Source organism: Nycticebus coucang, chromosome 1 (genome assembly GCF_027406575.1).
Source record: "Nycticebus coucang isolate mNycCou1 chromosome 1, mNycCou1.pri, whole genome shotgun sequence".
NCBI lineage: Eukaryota > Metazoa > Chordata > Mammalia > Primates > Lorisidae > Nycticebus > Nycticebus coucang.
In genome coordinates, this window is record NC_069780.1 from 56595737 (window position 1) to 56618210 (window position 22474).

Consider the following 22474-nt stretch of genomic DNA (forward strand, 5'->3'; position numbering starts at 1 on the left):
ATTTTATTATTATTTAACATTTTATTATTTCTGGTTATATTACAGCCAAGTTTGCCATTATCAGTCTTTTCAATGTCCCTAGATGTTATAGAGAGAAATAGAATCTGCACTGAGAAAGACAGACAATTCACATTATCTAATGTAATATTCCTTATGCCAGTCCCATTGAGAGAATTTCCAAACACACTAGGGAAAAATGACACTTTTGCCTGAAATCTCCAAAGAGGCAAAATAATTTTGATTCTTCTTGGCTGCATTATTGAAATCACTGACTCAGTTCTTTGGTTATGTGATTAAAATTACCTTTTTTTTTCCTACTACTATTGAGCTAAAATAACCATATTTTGAAAGACAAAAAATTTCTTTTTATAAGTAATAAAATAATCTAGTTAATTATCTTAGGGTAGAGAATGCCTTTGACATAAATTTATATTTCAAAGTGCAGTGGTCTTCAAAATATTCCATAGTAATATAAAGCAAAACATGATATGAGTATCACCTTACAGATAAGGTATCATGGATACAGGACAAGGCAGCACCATGACCTGCTGCCTTAGCCCTGGAGGTGTTGATGCTCCTGCAGGTGGATGAACCAGCTTGCTGCAAGGGCTGGACACCTGCGGGGGAGATGCTGACACCATGCTGTCTCCTCCAGGTGGATTTCTGAGCAGATGAAGCCTTGCTGTCTCATCCAAGTGGACTTTTGAGTGGTCAGTTTCATGGATGGTGCCTTGCTGTCTACTCCACATGCACTTCTGACTGGTGGATTTCCTGTCAGTTTCCAAGGCCTGAGAGTTCATTGGACAGCTGGCTGTAACTGACAGGACTCACGCTCCCCTCACCCCCCCACTATATAAACTCCTAAGCAGAAAGCTCAAGCACAGACCTCCATGAAGGAGCAGGAGAGCTTGTTCTCCTCCTGGGTTCTGTCTGCCAGGAGGTTTGGTTTTTGTAGTTGTTGTAATTTTTGTTTCTGTAAATAAATCCTGACTTAGCATTGATCTTGTGGTCTGTTGATTTATTCTCAAATTGTGGAGACCAAGAACCTGAAATTCCAGTTTCATCATGTGTAATCATACATTATGTAATCATATGATTTTATAAATAAGCTATTTAAATTGTTTTCTAAGATCAATAGTCACATACTGGTTTTTTAAATTTTATAGCAAAATAATGACATAAAATTTATAATATATCAGTAAGCAGTAATGTATAATGCTATGTAGGGTATCAGTAATCAGAGGTCCAGCTAAATTATTCTGAAAATATTTTTCAGCATGTTCCTAAGATGTATTTACAAATTAAAAGCTTTCAAAATATCAAAATAAATAAGGCTTTTGTTGTTGTTGTTGTTCTAGGAATTAAACATCTTATATAACAAAAGATTTGTTCAAAGCCATTCCCAATGCAGCCCTGTCAAACAGCTTCTTATTGTATTTTTTTGTATTTATCAAGAAGATTCAAGTCTTGTCATGGTCTGTTGAGCTGACTGACTTTAAATCTTAAAGCCCTGTGAGTTACCCTCTGCGAAGGAAAGAGAATGAATTCAAGACCTTACCTCCCTTGAAATTCAGCCCTTATGTCTAATAGCTTTAAAATTAGCAATGAGCCTAGGGGAGTCATTTAGTGCCACTCTGAATGCTAAAGCATGAAAAGTCTTTTGATTTGAATTTTAGGAACCATAAAAATTTTGCTTTATCTTAATATGAATCTAAGACTTTATTTTTAATTTGATAAATATATAGGGCATAATACTATTTCTTGTCAGCAACTCCCTACATATATTATACCAGAAGAAGCAATTTTTTTCTGCCTTAAACCAAAATCCTGAATAGACTATTTATTTCTTTATACATCATAGGTTATTTTTAAAGAGGTATGTATATTGGTGCATGTGAACTTGACCCAGTCAGTTAATCTAAATCTGTAAACACTCAACCATGATCAGCCACTTCCTGGATGCTTTTGTTCCGTCTGGCGGAGGGTAAACAGGTTGCAAGAAAGTGGTGAAGGGCTGAGAGTAGAATTGAACTAGGAACTCAATTGCTAGTAGCAATCGTAAGGAGTTCTTGGTGACTTGTGACTGATGGGGGCTCATTACCATCTGATGAACGTATCATGGATGAAGCTTTTGTGAATCCTTTTAGGGAAGAGTCATGCAAAGATCCAGAAACTTTTATTAGTCAACCTGTTATGTAATCTGTTGTATAACCCCACCCTGTCAATCATCCCCAAGACAGGAAATGACGACCAACCCTGCCAGGTGAGAAAGGCGGGACAAACTAGAGAGAGCTTAAAACGCAGCTGGTGCTTAACAGTCAGGGTCTTTCTCCACTCCCGGAGACTGACTCATTCTTCTCCTTGGAAGAAGAGAAGAATTCACTCTCTCATTCTTCTCTGCTTTCATTTTGTGTCATTATATGTAGCTTCCTTCTCACTTTCATTTCATACAGCTTCTGTATTTTTCCTGTAATCAGTTGTTTGTGCGGGATTGCTCTGCTCCTGTGATCACACCTGGTCAGCGGTTCAACTCGGCCCCAGTTTTCATTCTTGACTCTGGGAACTGGGGGACCAGGGAACATCCGCGCAGACCCAACACTCTGACTGATAACCCAGTATCATAGACTAATTCTAACTTATTTCTCTATATGAAGTGAATATGAATAATATTTTGTTTAAAATGGAAGAGATGTCTTTTGACTATTAGGTTCATGACACTGAGTTTAATGTGGTACCTATATTTATGTTGCTTAAAATTCATAATAAAATGAAGTAGATAAAATTTTCTTCATTTTATTAGTGAAGAAATTAAAACTAAAAAAAAAAAAAATGAGGTAATCCAAGGACACAAAGCTAGTCTGAGCCTGATCTCATTTCTGTAAAAAGAGACTAGCTACATATTCATCTCTGAATTATTGAAATAGTAAAATGAGATACTGTATATAAATGACCTGGTATGTAATAATAGCTGTGTGTTACTTTTGTTATTGTGGCCACAGTAAATAGAAAGAGATGATTTGAATCCTAATCTCTCTGACTTTGAAAGCCCTTTTACCCGTATGTAATATTTTCTAAGAAAATCTGAGTTTGTTTTCCCATGATTTACATGGAAATTATGTGTGGAGGTTCAGTTTATATTTTTATAAGGAACAAGAACAATGCTTTAATATAAATATACGTTTAAATAGAGCTATAGTCTGTAGTCTTTAAAAAAAACTTTTAAAAAGTTTTATAATTAGATATTTCTGTAGTTAAATATGCTTTTACCTGAATTTCAAAAAACTGAAGATTGACTTGTAAACTACTGAGGATGGCCTAATGAATTCTTACTGAACTACAAACTTTGCAAGTCAAAATGTGCTCTCATTCTTTTTTATTTAATATCAACCATAATTAAATGTTCAAATCATGAATATTAAAAACATCTTTAAAAAGAAATGACTTTTCTAAAATAGAATACCACTTGAATCATACTGATGACCCAAAATAGTCTACCTTTTTTTAAGTGGAGGTTGATTGATTTTCACTGACAAATAAAAATTGCCACATACTGATCTGAATAGGTAATGAACATAGTCACTTATTTAAGAAGGATCAACTGCCCTTTTTATATCTTAAACTTGTATGGGGATACATTTTATTAATTGAAATCTTTCCACTTTTTGTTACATGGCTCTACTGCAACATAAACATCTGTTATACGGCTTTGCACACACACCATGTTTTTTTTTTTTTCCTGAACCATGGGCTTTATTAGGTTTACAAAAAATTTAAATACATGTCTCCCCACTCCCAATTCCTAAACATGGTGAGGACACACACAATGTTGATACCTTAAAAAGAATGCTCTTAATTTTTCTCTTTTTTTTCCTATGTAAGAGACAATAAAAAGTGGTGTACAGCATTCTTTTCACACCTAGCTTATATACTTGAAATGCTGCCCCAACGTTTTTGTTATTAGTCATGGTTTCTAGAGAAATTGAATCAATAGGACATATATGTATATAAATATAAGAAGAGATTTATTATTAAAAATTGCTCATTTGGGAGGGAACCTATAGGTCAAGTTGTTAGGGCACCCACCATGTGCGCCAGGGTTTGTGGGTTTGAGGGTTTGAACCCAGCCTGGGCCTGCTAAACAAACAAACAAACAAAATAGCCGGGAGATGTGGTGGCTTGAACCCAAGAGTTTGAGGTTGCTGTGGGCTATGACGCCACTGCACTCTACAAAGGGTAACAAAGTGAGACTCTGCCTCAATAAAATAAATAAATAAATAAATAGGTTCGGCCCCTGTAGCTCAGCAGCTAGGGCGCCAGCCACATACACCAGAGCTGGTGGGTTTGAACCAGCCAGGGCCTGCCAAACAACAATGACAATTACAAGGGTGTTGTGGCAGGCACTTGTAGTCCCAGCTACTGAGAGGATGAGGGAAGAGAATTGCTTAAGCCCAAGAGTTAGAAGTTTCTGTGAGCTGTGCTGCTGTGAGCTGTGATATGACAGCACTCTACAGAGGGCGACTTAGTGAGACTCTGTCTCCAAAACATTAAAAAACAATTAATTAATTAAATAAATAAATAAATAATTCTTCTTTAAAAAAAATTTCTCCTTTGATTGTGGAAGATGAGAAGTCCCAAGACCTATAATAGACAGGATGGAGACCTGGAAGAGTCAATGTGTAGTTCCAGTTCAAATCCGAAGGCTTGAGGACCTGGAGAGCTGCCTATGAATGCTGGCAGTTTTATGATGTAAGAAGAAGTGATGTTTTAATCTGAGTTTGAGAGTAGAAAAAGACCAGCATCCCAGTTTAATCTATCAGGCAGGAGTTATCTTCATCAGAGTTTTTGGTCTATTCAGGGATTCATTTGACTGGATCAAGCTCACTCACATTAGGAAGGAACAATCTGCTTCACTGGGTCTAATTATTCAAATGTTAATCTCATCCACTAACTACTCCAGACTAATGTTTGGCAAATGTCTATCCCAAGGCTCTGTCAAATTGAAACATAAAATTAAACATAAAAAAAAAAAATTAACCATCAAACATTTAAAATTTATTTTTGATTACACTTTTTATTTTGAGACGCTTATAAATTTACATGAATTATAAGACACGATACAGAGAAATGTCAGAGATTTCATGCAGAGAAACAGGCTTTTACCTAGTGTCCTCCAATAACATCTTGCAAAATTTTAGATAATGTTGCAGCCAGAATAATGACACTGAAACAGTGAAAACAAAAACATTTCCATCAACGTTGATTCCTCATGTTATATTTTAAACCACACATAATGAACTATTCCCCACGACATGTATTGCCATGAATACTCCTGGCAATCATTAATTTGTTCCCCATTTCTAAAATTTTATAATTTTATTTTATTTTCATCTTTTTATTTTTTTGAGTCTCATTCAGTTGCCCCATTGAGTGCTATGGCGGTATAGCTCACAGCAACCTCAAACTTGGGGGCTCAAGCTATCCTCTTGCCTCAGCCTCCTAAGTAGTTCCAACCCCAGGTGCCTACCACAATGCCTGGCTATTGGCAGAGACATGACCTCGCTCTTGCTCAGGCTGGTCTTGAACTCCTAAGCTCAGGCAATCCACCCACCTTGGCCTCTCAGAGTGCTAAGATTACATGCGTGAGCCACCATGCCTGGCCCCAATTTTAAAATTTTAAGAATGTTGTATACATGGAATTATTAAGTATATAAGCTTTTTCAATTAGCTTCTTCACCTAGCATAATTCTGTGGAAATTCAAACATATTTTTGCACGTGGCGACACTTTTTTTCTAGCAGAGTATTATTCCTTGGAATGGATCTATGATAGTTTATTCACCCATTGAAAGACGTGAGGCTTGTTTCAAGTTTTATTGCCAAAAAAAGTTGATATAAATATTTGTGTTGATGTTTCTGTGTGAACATAAGTTTTCATGTCTTTGGAATAAATGTCCAGATTCTTTTTAAAAGAAACTGCCAAACTAAATTCAGAATGACTGTGCCATCGTACATTCCCACCAGCATGTGATCTAGTTTCTCCGTAGCCTCACCAGTGTTTAGTGTTGCCGTTATTTTTATTTTAGCAATTCTAATGGGTGGGTAATAGTATGTCTTTGTGATTTTGTATATTTTATGATATGTAACACTTCTCTGAGCATGCCTTTTTTAGTGAAATGTCTCTTTTTGTCTTCTGTCCATGTTCTAATAGTTTTGAAAGTTCCTGATGTACTCTAGATACTAGTCTTGCCTTGGATGTGATGTGTCAATATTTTATTCCATTCTTTATGTTATGTTTTTATTCTCCTAACAGAAACTTCCACAAAGCAAAATTTTAATTTTGATTAAATCAAATTTGTCAATCTTTCCTTTTATGAATTGTGCTTTTAGTGTCACATTTAAGAACTTTATTCTTTTTAAATTTCAGATTGATAGAAGGCCACAAATGATTAGGTTACATTGTTTGTATTTATTAGGTAAAGTCCAAATTATAGTTGAGCCCTTCACTCAGGAGGTGCACCATATACCCTTACATTGTGCCCATGAGATGCGAATTTACCAATCTTCTCTCTCCTCCTCCCTCTGCCCCCTCTTCATTTAGTTGTATTTCTCTTTCTCATGTGGGCCTGCAGTTGTTCATCCACTGGTCTCATATTAGTATTGAATACATTGGATGCTTACTTTTCCATTCTTGTGATTCCATTCTTATGAAGAAAGTTCTTCATCTCCATCTAGGTTAATACAAAAGATGTAAAGTCTCCATCATATTATGGCTAAATAGTATTCCATGTCTAACTAGTCTAACTACTCCAGACTAATGTTTGGCAAATATCTATCCCAAGGCTCTGTCAAATTGAAACATAAAATTAAACATCAAAAAAAAAAAAAGGTTCATGGCCACTTGGGTTGATTTCACATTGGTGAATGTGAATTGAGCTGTAATAAGCGTTCTAGTACAAATGTGTTTATGGTAAAAATGCTTGTTGTCCCTAATCATCAGAGAAATGCAAATCAAAGTCACTGTCAGATATCACCAAACCCCAGTGAGAATAGCCCACACTGAAAAGTCCCATAGCTTCAGATACTAGCTGCAGAGAGAAGGGAATACTTTTATACCATTGGTGGGATTGCAAATTAATACTGTCTCTTTGGAAAGAAGTTTTGAGAATCCTGAAAAAGATAAAAATAGACCTCCCTTTTGATCCTGGAATCCCAGAATCCCATTACTAGATATCTATCCGGAAGTAAGAGCTTTCTTTGTAACCCCAGATCCCAAATATTTTTCTATGACTGTTTTTTTTTTCTAAAAAAAAAAAAAAAGGTTCAGTTGCACATTTTAAACTTAAGTCCCTGATTCTTCATGAGAAAAAAATTTAAATAAAATATGTGGTTCAACTTGGCAGTTACTTTTTGTAAAAATAGACTTTATTATTTAAAGAAGTTTGATGTTCCCAGCAAAATTTCAGTTGCCCTGGAGTTGAGTGCCATGCAGTTGAGACCAACCTGAACAAAGCCAGCAAAATAATTTTTAAACCCATGTATGCCCAATTATTCAGAGCCACTTGTTAAATGACTATCTTTCCTCCATTGAATTGCTTTCACGACTTTGATAAAATTAATTTGAACATGTTTGTATGGATTTATATCTGTGTTCTATGTTCTTTCACATTGATGCGTGTCTTTTAGGGATAGCTGTCTGTGTCTCCCCTAATATGACATAGTAAGTATTTCATCATCAAGTGTGTATTAGCTATAGACTTTTTTAGATGCTTCTTAACAAGTTCAGGAACATCCTCCATATTTCTATTTTTCAAAGATTAAAAAATTTATTAAAAATAGGTGTTGAATTTTGTCAAATGGTCTTTTGGATCCATTTCTAAGATTTTCCTCTTTAATATTATAATGTAGTACATTACACAGAGTTTCAAATATTAAACCATGTCTACATCCCTGGAGTACATCTCACTTGGCCATGATGCATAATTTTTTTAAGTATTATTGAATGGCTAATATTTTATTTAATTTTTATGTTCTTGAGGAATATTGGACAGTAATTTTCTTATTTTGTACTGTCATATGATTTTGGAATCAGGATACTATTAGCTTCATAAATAACTTGAGGAGTGTTCCCTCTTTTTCTGTTTGTGGGGAGAAAGTGTATATAATTCATGCCATCTCTTCATTAAAAGTTTGGTAAAATTCTCATATGAGATCAGCTGACTTGGAAGTTTCTTTTTTATCTTTATATTTTTCAAGTCTAAAATTTTCATTTAATTATTAAATAATCAAATTAATAATTATTAATTAATAATAATTTAACAATTATTTTATAATTATCAATTATCTACTATTTTTGTCTAGGACTTTGTATATTTTAATGATACATAACTGATGTACAAATATTGGGGAGTACATGTGATAATTTGATACATTCACTTAATGTATAAAGATCAAATCAGGATAACTGGAATATTGGTCTACTTAAATATGTATCTCTTATTTATGCCATGAACATTCAAATTATTCTCATCTAGCTATTCTGAATGTATGATAGATTGAGGTTAACTGTAGTCACCCTACAAACACCAGGTCTGATTTGTCCTCTCTAAGTGTGTATTTGTGTACATTAATTGACTTCTCCTCGCTCCCCACCCACTGCTTTCTGGCCTCTGGTAACCACCACTCTGCTCTCAATCTTCATGAGATCCATGTTTTAGCTACAAAATATGAGTAAGAAGATGCAATATTTGTCTTTCTGTACTTGACTTATTATATTTAACAGAATGACCTCAAATTTTCTCCACATTGCTACATATTGTTCATTATTTTTATGGCTAAATAGTTTCCATTTATAAAGCCATTTTAACTGATGTGAGAAGACACTTCATTGTGCTTGTAATTTGCATTTTCTAATGATGTGTAATGTGGATTTTTTTGTATACCTGTTATTCTTCTTTTGAAAAATGTTTGCACAGATCTTTTGGTCATTTTTAAAAGTCAGATTCTTTGCTCTTTTGCTGTGAGGTTATTTCAGATCCTTATATATTCTGTTTATTAATCTCTTGTTAGATGGGCAGTTTGGAGATATTTTCACCCATTCTGTAGGTTGTCCCTTCACTTTGTTGACTGATTCCTTTGCTGTGCCAAAGCTTTTTTATATAATATAATCTCAGTTGTCTAATCTTGATTTATTGACCTGTGCTTTTGAGGTCTCATTTTAAAACATCTTTGTTTGACCAAACTACTGTCCTGAAGCACTTCCCCATTGTGTTTTTTTAGTCATTTCACAATTTCAGATCTTCCGTTCAAGTCTTCATTTGCTTTTATTTGTTTTTTTTTGAGATAGGGTTTCATTCTGTTGCCCAGCCTGTATTACAGTGCGGTGGCTCAGTGGGACCATAGCTTACTGCAGACTTAGACTCCTGTACTCAAGCAAACCTATAGCCTCCCCAGTAGCCAGGACTATAGGTGTGCCATCATGTCTGGCCTTTAATCTGTTTTGATTTTAATTTTTGTACATGCTGAGAGATAGGGATCTAGTTTTATTTTTCTGCATATGGTTGTGCTATTTTCTTAGCACCATTTATTGGAGAGATTCTTCTTTCTCTATTATATGTTTTTGGCACCTTGTTGAAAATGAGTTGACTGTGTCTATAAACACATGGATTGCTATGTGGGTTATCTATTCTGTCCCTCTGGTATATGTGTCTGTTTTTATGCCAGTACCATGAGGATTTGGTTGCTATAACTTTGTAATATATCTTCGATTCAGGTAGTGTGCTATCATTAGCTTTGTTCTTTTTGCTCAGAATTACTTTGTCAGTTCAGAACCTTTTGCTGTTTCGTATAAATTTTAGGATTGCTTTTTCTATTTCTGTGTGGACTATAAGGGTTATTTTGGTAGAGATTGCATTGAATCTGTAAGTTGTTTTGGATAGCATTGTCATTTTAACCACATTAATTCTTTCAACACTTGAGCATGAAAATAACTGATCATATTTTTGTGTCTTTTTCAATTTCTTTTATTAGTGTTTTATAGTTGTCTATGAAAAGTATATGGTCTCATATATAGTTTTTTTTCTAAAAAGTATATAGTTTTTCTATATCCTTCAATTTTTTTGGTTAAATTGATTTCTAGGTATTTTATAATCTTTGTAACTATTATATGTGGGGTTGCTTTCTTGATTTCTTTTTCAGTTCACTATTGTAATATATAAATATTAATAATTTTTATGTTGGTTTTGTATAGTGCAATTTCAATTTGTTTATCAGTTCTAAAAAACGTGGGTGGGGTATTTAGGTTTATCTAAATATAAGACTGTGTCATCTATGAGCAGTGCTAATTTGACTTCTTTCTATTTAATTTGGATGCCTTTATTTCCTTCCTTTGTCTACTTGTACAAGACTAGCACTTTTAGTTCATGTTGAATAAAGATGGCAAAAGTTGGCATCTTATCTTGTTCCAGATCATAGAGGAAAGGTTTTCAGTTAGAAAACAAATTTCACAATTTCAGGTCTTCAATTCAAGTCTTCAACCAACATTAATGGTTGACATGGCCAAGGCTCTGTAGGCAAAAAAAAAAAAAGGATAAGATAATGAGTGGTTTGAAAATGTAGTTTGACTGTTAAGTGAGGGTCTCACTGAGTAGGCAATGGTGGAGTAAAGAACAGAATGTTAGGAAGGAGCATGATTTCCTCCAAAATGAATAATGGGTAAATTAGTTGAGTGACATCATATAGTTGGGAGATTTTAAATTAATGGCCATTTGTCTAACGTCAGCAATATTCATTCAATCCTTCATGTATTAGTTCATTAATTGAGTATTTTTTTTTTTTTTTTTTTTGGTTTTTGGCCGGGGCTGGGTTTGAACCTGCCACCTCCAGCGTATGAGACTGGCGCCCTACTCCTTGAGCCACAGGCGCCGCCCATAGTGCATTAATTGAATATATATTTTTTAACTGTCTAATGAGCTGAGTGCTGGAACAAACAATAATTTTGTATGTGTATATTTGATTTTTTCAAACTTTCTTTATCTGTAGATGGAAATAAATTTGTCTTAAATGTCTATAAAACTATCTTTTACTTGAAATGGGTATTTTCAGGATATTCTACATTAGGTTATGATATCTTCCAATACTGCATTGATATTAGTATTGCTAATATTTCTGGGGTATCTTTTTTCTTCTCATTTTTATAAGTTTTTGTGTAAATGTAAGTACTGTCCTGAGTTTATGTGTGGGCTGGTATCAGTGGAAGAGAGTTGAATGCAATGTCTGGCGCCATGATCCTTCTCTCAGGTTGGCTGTTGAGGATAGGTGTCAGGGCTGCCTTCATATCTCTATGTTGTGCCCTACTATGCCTCTCCTTTGCAGAGAAGCTGGAAAGAGATGTCTGACAATGATTAGGAATGGTCATGATATTTCAAGATGAAGGACATAGGGAAGGGTCATTACTATTGGAATCTACCTTTAAAAATACACACTCGCATGTACACAAAAATAGTGCTAGAGAATCTTTGTAAAATATTAATACGCTACTAAAATTAAACCTTACATATATAGTTTTTAATCTCAGTTGTGACTTGAAACTACCAACCTCTCTCCCTCTGGGCTTCAGAGTGCTGCTGTTTTAGCCCTTTGATATATCACAGTTGCAGTTTTAATGCCTGTGGCTCTGCATAGGATGACTTGGAAGCTTCATAAATCCCCTACATCTTGTGATCTTTCTTATCAAAAATGACACTTGTGCCTCTGAATTAGCAACCCTCTGGCACTCTCTTACATTTCTTGAATAGCTGCTGGTAATTCTTACAATTGCAAATTCGTTTGTGCAGATTTAGGTTCTTAATAGCTATCCGTTGACTGCTTTCTAATCCTCCTTCATTGCAAAAAAAATGGCTTCCTATACAATAACCAAAGTGAAACAAAGACTACCTAAAGTAAGAAAGATAATATGTGTTGCATAAGGCTTAGGGGGTCACAGGTCCATAATATGTTGAAACTTAAAAAGTATTTTAATTCCTTACCAATAGGCTGGAATCACTGATTAATGGAAGTTTATCATTACAGTTGTCTCAGTTCAGTTTCCCAATATCTTGCTTGAGACCATTACTTATCTAATTTCTTACTCTAGAGTACATGTGGCCACTAAAATAACCCATTTAGAAATCAAAAGACAAGAACTTCTTTATTATTTGCAATGCAGTACTAAATCAACAATGAAAACCCGGGCTCTGGCTCTTGTTTGCATTTGTACTTTGATTTTCTTCAAAACATCTTTTTTAACTTAATTTTTTATTTCAATAGATTTATGGGTACAACTGGTTTTTGTTACATGGATGAAGTGTGCAATGTTAATGTCAAAATTTTAAGTTACTCTCCTCACATAATACTTTATATGAACTTACAATTGCTAGATGTCTACACAATGATTATAATATATAAATAATTATTTGCAGGCTTAGAAGTTAACACTACAGATATTTATGTTTTCATTGATAGGAATTTCATACTCTTGGGCTCTCTTTTTCTCTTATGTGAAAGTACTTCTAAAAATCAGGGATTTTTAGAAAGTGAAGGGGAAAATATCATTTTAGATACAAGTGATCTAAAAGAGGACTCTCTAGAAAGACAGTGTCTATGAATATTTTCTGATGATCTATAATCCAGGGACATATCATTATTCTACTCTGCCATTTCTTCAATGTGAACTTGAAAAGTGTCTTGAAAGTCCTCTGGTAAAGCTTTTAATCAGGAACATTGAAGATGTCAGTGAACTGCAATGTTTAGTTGATTTTTGCTTACAATGTTGTACAGAAAGTAAAGTATCATGAAGTGACCCCTACTAGAGAAAGGCGGGGACATGCTGTTTTCAATGTTCCCTACTGAATACAGGGGATGAAAACTGAGGAGGAAATTAATGAGGAGAATAAAGATTTTTAAATGTTAATATTTTTCAACCAGAATCAAATTATAATCTACCTATAATAATAATTGAACTTCTGTATATAAGCAGAGAATAGAAAAAAACTTAGCATTTTTTACACTCCTTTCCCAAATCCATTCTCGTTTACAGTGTCTATAGATAGCTACAGAGTCCTGTCATTCAGGTTAAAATCTATGCATGTGCCTGGCATGAAAATGGAGGGAAATTTGATGACTGCAACTTGCACTCTCAATTTCTTTTTTAAAGTAGAAAAAAATGAATGGTTTCAGAAAGAGGCCACAGAGTTTTTCTTGTTGTTGTTCAATTGAAATGATGCTACTCTACATTCAAAAATAACCAGGATCATCCTTATGTCAGGACTATTTTGAATTCCCTTAGGAACAAAATTGTTTGCTGTTCTTGGTTCAAACGTCTCGAAAGAAAAAAATATGAGATTTTACAATAACATTATTTTTCCAATATTATCTGCATCATATTTTCTACTCCATAATTTAATGAAGAGATTGCTGGTAACTCATGTACCCTGAATTTAGGTCAACAATATAGAGTAGTTTTAAAGTATAACTTTTATTCTTAAAGTGTTTTTTCAGTCTGATGCCAGAACTTGAAATATGCATAAGAATTACTTTTTAGCATTTAGTAGAAATAACACCAGTGCTAGAGGGGGATTATGGAGACTGATTTAGGATTGTTTCAGTAAAAATTATTGTGGCACTGTAGTAAACGGAAATTTACTACATTTTTTCAAGGTATCAATCATCTTTGCAAATAAGGTTCTTGTCTATTTTTTTTTTTTTAAATTACATCCCAACATCTGAATTTTAGCTAGAGGGGCAATGCTGAGGAAAGCCTATATAAAAATGGAAAGTGCTTTTAGTTGTACCCTAAATACAGAAAGATCTAATTTTGATTTCTAGCTTTAAAAACATGTAAAAATGGTCTTGTAATTTCCCCCTTGCCATTACTAAATATTACTTTGCAACCAGTTTCTCCTTTTAACTTTCCTTGTAATAAATAGCATTTAACTCCTCATCAAAAGAAATCATTGTTTAAATTACAACTAAGCACTAATAAAAAATTGCTTCATGAAATGTAAGTTATTCTTTAGAGAAGTAAACCTAGTAGCTAAGAGCAAGCAATTTAAGATTACAAATGCAATTTAACTTGCGATTGTAAACTATCAGAAGAAAACACCTGTAAGTTTTCAATCAGGCATCCACTGATTTTTAACCAAATCAATAAATTGTAGTGAGACAATGAATTTGCACCACCCAATCAAAACAAATTAGGACTATCTTTTTATTGTCATAAAAGCAATAAAAAAGGCTCGCACAGCATTCTCCCCTTAATTTGTCTTTCACTCTGCACCATAAAGATAACAAAGTGCTACATTATGGAAGAACATATTGTTTTTACTCTGTATGTTTTTCATCACAGAAGTCTAGAGAGTATTGTTTTTTTTAATTTGCTGATGGAATCCATCAATTAGAATTAGTTCAAATGTTGTGGGAGGACAAAGACAATGGATAGGAGGGAGAAGAGGAATGTGTAGCATGAATTAATGTTGCTTTTATGATACTTCTTATTGGATTCATGGCTGGGCTTGTCTGATGAGTAAATAACTTATGACTATGTCAAAGCTGGAGAAGGAAATGTGGTTAAAGTCATGTGATTAGAGACCTTCATGGAAGAAAGACAAGATCAACTTCTGTGATTGTTATTAAGATATTTATCTATAAATATTATTTTCAATATAATTATATTGAAAATAATATTTATAGATAAATAAATATTTATATTTATTATAAATAATTATATCTATATTGTCTATAGATCCTTGGCCTCAGTGTCAGCTGAGCAAAGATTTTATTCTTTTCGGTCATTAACTAACATGAGACATGACCAGGGGACATTCACTAAGGTGAGATTTATGAGTCTTCATGCTTTCCTCTGTGGGAAGAAATCTTTTCTTGCATCTTTAAGGTTCTATAATTCTAATAAATGATGATCCAGGCAAACGAGGTTTGCTATGTGAAGTCTGATTACAGGCGTTGACTGTCCTGTGCAGTGTCATACCCATGTGCTGCTCATTTAACAGTGAAGCTGATCTGATTCCAATTCTCTAAGCTTATCATTATCCATTGTAAAATGGTTTCCCACTGTCCTATATTCTGAACCAGAAAAGTTGTAAATAATAACAAACTTGATAAAATAATTCTTTCCTGCAGTACGTAATTGGCACACCAGCATGAGCCAGTTTAGAATATTATGGGTATTTTGTCTTTGAAATATGAGTTATATAAAACAGAATATCATTAGTGGGAAAGATAATGACCCTTGGGATTTGGAAAAGTTAAGAAAAAATGGAAATAAGCATCCTAAAATATTTAGTCAACCTATGGGGATCTAACTTAAGATATAACATCTTTCTGTGTAGAATATTTTAGTGTGATGAGCAATTGGAGAAGAAATAAATATAAACAAAATTTTGACCAAATTAAAAAAAAAAAATGAGTGCCAACAATGCTATTCTTCATTCATTATGTTTTACCATAGCTCTTTCCTGGGACACATAGCCTGGAGAAAATTGCTTATAAACATAAATGAAATGAATATATGGTAACAAGCAGATTAGCCCACCATTCTGCATTTTACATATGTGAATAATCTCTGAATTGTGCCATTATTCCAGAAAATAGTTACATTTTGTATATTTTAGATTCATCAAAACAAAGGAAAAATACCTCTATTTCAGTCAAGTATGGTAGTGTAATTAAGTCAGTCAGATTTAATTAAAACAACTAAATTAACATTAAAGCTCTTTCTGCCACCCACTATAAGTCTGAGCTTTTTAATTAATGTTTAAAATACAGTTTGCTTGTGATTGATATTTTATTTATAGCTATAAACAAAATATGTAAGTTTCTGGTAATTTGAATATTTTCCCCATGAAAGACTCTTTTGGCCTTAAAGTGGTAGAAAATGAATACAAATACAATTTAGCTCTTTTGTAATTAAAATAAATTTTTCACTTTCTTGTTGTTTTACTTTTAAGTAAATTAAAACTTAATATCCTATAAAACCAAATAACTGGAGTATTAATAGTCTTTTAAAAATAGCTCACAGACTAGAAGTCTGAGCTAAGTGGTTGCCAATTTCCCAAGCATCCCATTTGAAATTCTAGAGCCTTTCCATATCATAGTTCACAATAAATTATGAATAAAATCATGGGACCTCCGGGAAATATAAATTCATCAGCATACATATAAAATACAGTCTGAGGCTCATTTCTTTGAAAAAAGATCTATGATTTATTTAAATCTTATTGTAAAATCTTCATTGTAAGCAAAATACCTAATTTGTTATAAAACCCATATTGGATCATATAATGTAAGGCAGTATGTGGCATCAAACCATATCGAGATTTAAATACGATTTTATAAATTACAAATATGCTATACGTTATGTGTAGAGATGTAAAGAATGCATTTAGAAGAATGCAAATATAACATCTGAGTTAAAAATAAAAACTATAGAAAAACCCAAAGCTGCCGTGGGCTGGTTCCTGCTGCCTCACCGGCAACGCGGGGGTCACTCCGCTTATCTGACTTGCTGGCGGTGGACGCTGGGAGCTGCAGCTACAACCCCGCTGGCCTGACGAGGACCCCGGGATGGAGCTGTCCCTCTGCGCCTCTTATCTCTCTCCCCTGTTCCCGCTCCGGCCCTTCCGTCACCATCCCCGCCTAGACACAGATGTGGGAAAATAAATGAAGGGGTCTGGAAGTAAAATAAATGTCAGTGGAAAGGAGAGCTACCATCACTAGGGGCAGAAAACAGTGAAATGGCTTCCAGAGTTAAAAAACTATTAAGAACACACAATGGGCACTCCTGGTTCTGGAAAAGACGGGTTTTTTTGGTTTGTTTGTTTTGTTTTTTGCAGTTTTGGGCCGAGGCTGGGTTCAAACCTGCCACCTCCGACACATGGGGCCAGCCCCCTACTCCTTTGAGCCACAGGTGCCCCCTGAAAGGCCAATTTTTCACAGAAGACGAGGCTTTAACTAACATTGGCAGAGGCAGGGGCGAGACTGGCAGCAGGACAGGCCCGCTAGAGCAGAAGCAAGAGATACACGCACAAAAAACCCTGGAACGACAGCAAAAGGAGGGAGTGAGGTTGCACTGTCCATCCCAAGGATTGGCGGGCACAGGAATCATCCTTCCAGTCACACCTACGGAACCAAGAAGAGATCTTCGGTTCTCCTGAAGACCTGCTGTTGGATGAAAATTCTGACAAATATGCTGAAGTTACACCAGACCTTCATCTTGAAAGGCTGCCTCATCAACAACCCCTCTAAGGAGGGACTCACCCATACGGGGAAGTGTGGACGCCAGCAGCTTGATAGACCCAGACACCTCATTAAGCGAATTGCGGGAGTGCTTGAAGTAGAGAAAAATTCAAGAAAGCCATGGTTTCCAATGCGCAGTTGGATAATGAGAAAAACAATTTGATCTATCAAGTAGACACCCTCAAGGATGTTACTGAAAACAAGAGGAACAGATGGCAGAATTTTATAGAGAAAATGAAGAAAAATCAAAGGAATTAGAAAGGCAGAAACGTATATGTAGCGTGCTGCAACATAAGATGAATGAACTTAAAGAAAGCCTTCAGCAAAGAGATGAAATTTATTGAGAAACACGGTAGTTATAATCCCCAACGGCATTCCCAGGAGTGAAGTCTGTCATTAAACAGTAGCTGCAGCCATCACTATTGTGTCTCAGGAAGCTGCTCAGGTCCTGGAATCATTGAGAAGAGCCACTAGATGCAAGGCTATGAAAACTTGCTGGAGAAAAGGAAGAGCTGCTATTACAGATCAGAAAACTCAGCTGCAGTTAGAGGAAGGACAGAAGTGCTCCAGGAATAATGGCACAGTGGGTGACCCGCAAGAAAACTCAGCTGCAGTTAGAGGAAGGACAGAAGTGCTCCAGGAATAATGGCACAGTGGGTGACCCAGCAAGACTTCCAAATGGTTCAGACTTGCAGTTCATTGAAATGCAGAGAGATGCCAACAGACAAATTAGTGAATATAAATGTAAGTTTTCAGAAGCAGAACAGGATATAACCACCGTGGAGCAAAGTATTAGCCGGCTTAGAGGGACAAGTACTGAGCTATAAAATTGCTGTTGAAAATGCTGACAAAATGGAAGATGAACTAAGGGCAGAAACAGGGAAGCTACAGTGAGAGTTACCAGCCGGACAAGATTGAGGAGATGAAGATGACCAACAGCCCCCTGGCCAAGTGGCTCAAGATGAAGGCCAACAGGACAGCACTTTGGCCCAGCAGTAGGGAGGCCACCTTTGGACATAGATGCTGCTCCTTGGGGCCCTGCCCAGAGGAACTGACTTTTTGTCCATTGACATAAACCCTTTCAATAGTACTGTTCGAGTTTTGTCATTAAAATAGCCACCTTCATATTTTATAATTTATGAGAGAATTAAGCAGGTTTGAATCTTCATGAATGAACACTTTGGATTTTGTTTGTAGTTTGAATTTAGACTAAGACTCGGTCCATGCTATTTTTATTTTTTCTTTCCATAATTTTAAAATCATGTTTACTCAACATTTTCCCCCACATGTCTCAGTGACTGGCCACTCGGAGGCCTTGGCATGGGGGCAGGAGGATAGCAATTCCATGAGCACTCACTGAGATACTTGCTGGAGATCTCAGAAAACACAAGTGCCTTCCCCATGGTGCAATTCAGACTTCAGTGATCTTCAGTGGACAAAAGACATTTATCCTTGATAATCGGATAGCATTTCTATTTTAGTGAAGAAACAAGTTCACAGTTGGGGAATCTGTTTCACTCAAATTTTTACGTTTGGAGGAAAAAGCCTTTTTTTTTTTGCAAAATATTTAAATTTATATAAGAAAATGTAAGGAAAAAATATGAGGACTATATATAAAACTTTCTTTATTGCATGAGAAAGGGGAAGTCCAAGGCCTAATCCTCTCAAAGTAAGCATAGGGTCCTTATTCTTCAATATCAACTGTGCTTTACCTTGTAAAGTATTTCATCCACTGCTTATTTGTGGAATGAAACCCCAGACAAGCCCCAAAGGGGGAGGGCTGGCAGGTGGAAAATCTGCCTAAGAATTCTATTAAACATACCCTTTTTGCCACCCCACCCCCCAAAAGGAAATCCCAAAGCTTAAAATCAAACAAAATAATGAGCTCTTAAATTTGTTATTGATTTCACATGCTATTATGATCTATTAAATGTAAAAATTTAAAAAATTGAAATTTTTAAAAGTCTTTATTAATTTGATCTAATGGGTAGTCTTTAGAGAACATCAAGCAACCTTTATTTTTATATTAATGGCTCACATAGAACTACTTTAAATCTTTAGATGCTTTTTGTAACTGTGCCCACTCCATATTTTTAAGAGCATGAATTTACATGTAGAGATGCAAAGTTATTCCCAGGTCTGAATAAGTACCACCACTTACATTTTTAAAAACCTTAATCTTAATGAAATCTTGGCATGACTATTTCTATGCCAGGTATGAATAGAATGAATGTGTATCTTTTTCAAATATTTCAATATTTTGACCATTTTTCAAGGTAAATACATTTAAAAATAAAATGTCCTCCAAGATTAATTTACTAATGCAACTCTTAACAAAATCAAAATATACATAGATAATATATAGCTAAGGTCATTGCCTTTGAAATTGAAAAACGTTTCCACATCTACAAATGATTTTGATTACTCACAAATATTAAAATTAGAAATGAATCATCTGTAGAAGGTGTCATGACCTACTATTTTGGATTTTCATACTTTCTTGTAATAGTTATGCTAAAAATAATTCATGCCAGGCCCAGTGGTTCACACCATGAACCTACCACTCTAGGAGGCCAAGGTAGGAGGACTACTTGAACTTGGGAGTTCAATACCAGCTCCAGCAAGTGCAAGACTAATACCAAAAATACGAAAATTAGCCAGTCATTGTGGTAGGAGGTTGAGGCAGGAGGATCCGTTGATCCCAGAATTTTTGAGATTACACTGAGCTGGGCTGACTTCATTACACTAGCCTGGGCAACAGAATGAGACTGTATCTCAAAAAACAAAAAGAAAAGTAAATTATTATTTTAAATTGCAAAAAATGTATCAATCAAAAAGAATAATACTATACACCAAAGTAATAGTGCTTAGCTTTAAGACATGAGCATGTTCATGATGGTTAAACATGTTTTTAGTATTTTTCAGTTTTATTTAATAAATGTATGACTTTAATTTTTTTTTTTTTTTTTTTTTAGAGATAGTGTCTCACTTCATTGCCCTCACTGGAGTACTCTGGCATCACAGCTCACAGCAACCTCTAACTCCTGGGCTTAGACGATTCTTTTGCCTCAACCTCCTGAGTAGCTGGGACTATAGGCACCCACCACAACACCTGGCTATTTTTTGTTGTTGTTGCAGTTGGCCAGGACCAGGTTCAAACTTGCCACCCTCTGTATATGGGGCCGGCGCCCTACACACTGAGCCATAGGTGCCACCCTATGACTTTAATTTTAAAAAAATGAATTATTTTGAGAAAACTCATTGCCCACTCACTACCAACTTTATTTAACTAGACAATTTTGCTCATAATTATTGCAGAAAATATATAGAACCAAAAGTTAAGGAAGAATATATTAATACTATAAAACTAAAAGTGACTATCTATGATCATTGAAATTTTAGATTATCCTTCCTTCTACTGTTTTTTAACTTTCCAATTTTTCTTGATTGAATATATTGACTACAAAAAATATTTATTATTAAAATTTTCCATTGGTCACATTAACATGGTCACATCTAAAGAATCAATAATTACATAACAGTGATGGTTAGAAATTGCCTTTTCTTCTATAATGTCTGTTAAAGTAATATATGTCCTTCAGAAAAATTCCTTTACTTAAGGATACGCCAAAGTTACAAAAGTAAAAAATTTATTTTTATATTGTAAATAGAGTTACAAGTCTTTGGTGGCCTGGAAGTAGGAACATACTGTAAGGCATACGTGTTTAAAATTTTAGTTTTGGAATTTCTTTACTAATGATATCATAGTTGAGTAAAAATGTTCCTAAACAACAACAACAACAACAAAAAGGTTATTCAGAGGCTGAATTATTTTTTATAATCTCCTCAAATAAATTTTAAATAACAGCCTCTTAAAAAACTTTGTATAATGGAAAACCTATTCCAAGTATAATGGTATACTTTATAAGTGCAATTCACTAAGTGTTATCCAATCTTTCCTTGATTACTGAGAACTTCACAATGCTTAAGTGTCATCATTGTGAATGTCAGCTTGATTGTTGACTACCATAACTGCAGATGTCGGAAGAAACAGACCTGCCCACTCACTACCAACTTTATTTAACTCAACAATTTTGGAGTACCCATGGTTCTTCTCATCATTCCACAAACATGTCTTGATTATATCTCATTCAAGTAATTCCCTGGAAGTGATGCAGGTTCTCACTTTCCCATTCAAATTCTGCACATTGTTTAAATTATTTCAAGTATCTTCTTAAAAAATGTTCTTGATGTCCATACTAGTCCACACTTCTTTGAAATCCTGCTTAATTTGCTTCTTTTTGAAACCTTGTATTTTCCTTCAAAAAGTTATGCTGGTTTCTTTGTGTAAGAAATGTAAATGCTTGAGATGATGGATACCCTGATTACTCTGATTTGATTAATTCACATTGCATACCAGTATCAAAGTATGTATAAATACGTACATCTATTGTTTTAATAAAAATAAAAAAAAATTTAAAGTTGCGTTCAATGTTCTTCAATCTCTTCAAAATTTACAATGTAATTTATAAAATACATTTCTAAACTAACAGAATCCATACCAAGTAAATGGAAGAAGTATTGGTTCATATGTACCTGCGATGGAATAATAACGAAACCAAGTCTCCCAAACTTATAGAAAACTACATTTTTCTAATAGGGATATGATGTGAAAAAAAAACAAACAAAATAATCCCTTTCTATTCTATTTTCATAAGTAGAAGTAATCATTCACATTTATTTGTGAGGGAAAAAATGTTTTTCTTACATGTAAATGAAGAATAAAGTCACTGAGTTAAGTAAAAAGTGTTAAAGAATATATAGGCAGAATCTTTAAGGACTGTTTTACAAAGCAATTAAGAATGTTGTTTAAAGTGGAAAGGTTTTATGGTTTGTTTTTTTTTTCCTTTTTAATTAGTCAGCTCTTTATACATGGGTTGAAGGAAACATTAACTTTTCATAAGCAATTCTGCAGTGGATGAGATAATATGCTTCCGGTACCGGTATTTTTGTTTGCTTGTTTTTTCTTTTGATTTTATACAGACTCAATTCACTCCTAAGCCTATTGAAATAGTATTCAAGCTTGAAATAAGTAAATACATAAATAAATCTATAATTAATATATTGTGTATAAAACCATGTTTATCTTAGCAAACTATATATTGATGGTACCTGGCAAATCAAGGGGAA

The 22474-nt window shown here is 34.5% G+C and overlaps 1 pseudogene; it reads left to right on the forward strand.

The window, feature by feature from the left end:
- Positions 1-16612: 16612 nt before the first annotated feature.
- The window catches only part of LOC128590312 (leucine-rich repeat flightless-interacting protein 2-like), a 35450-nt pseudogene continuing 29588 nt past the window's right edge, over positions 16613-22474 (forward strand).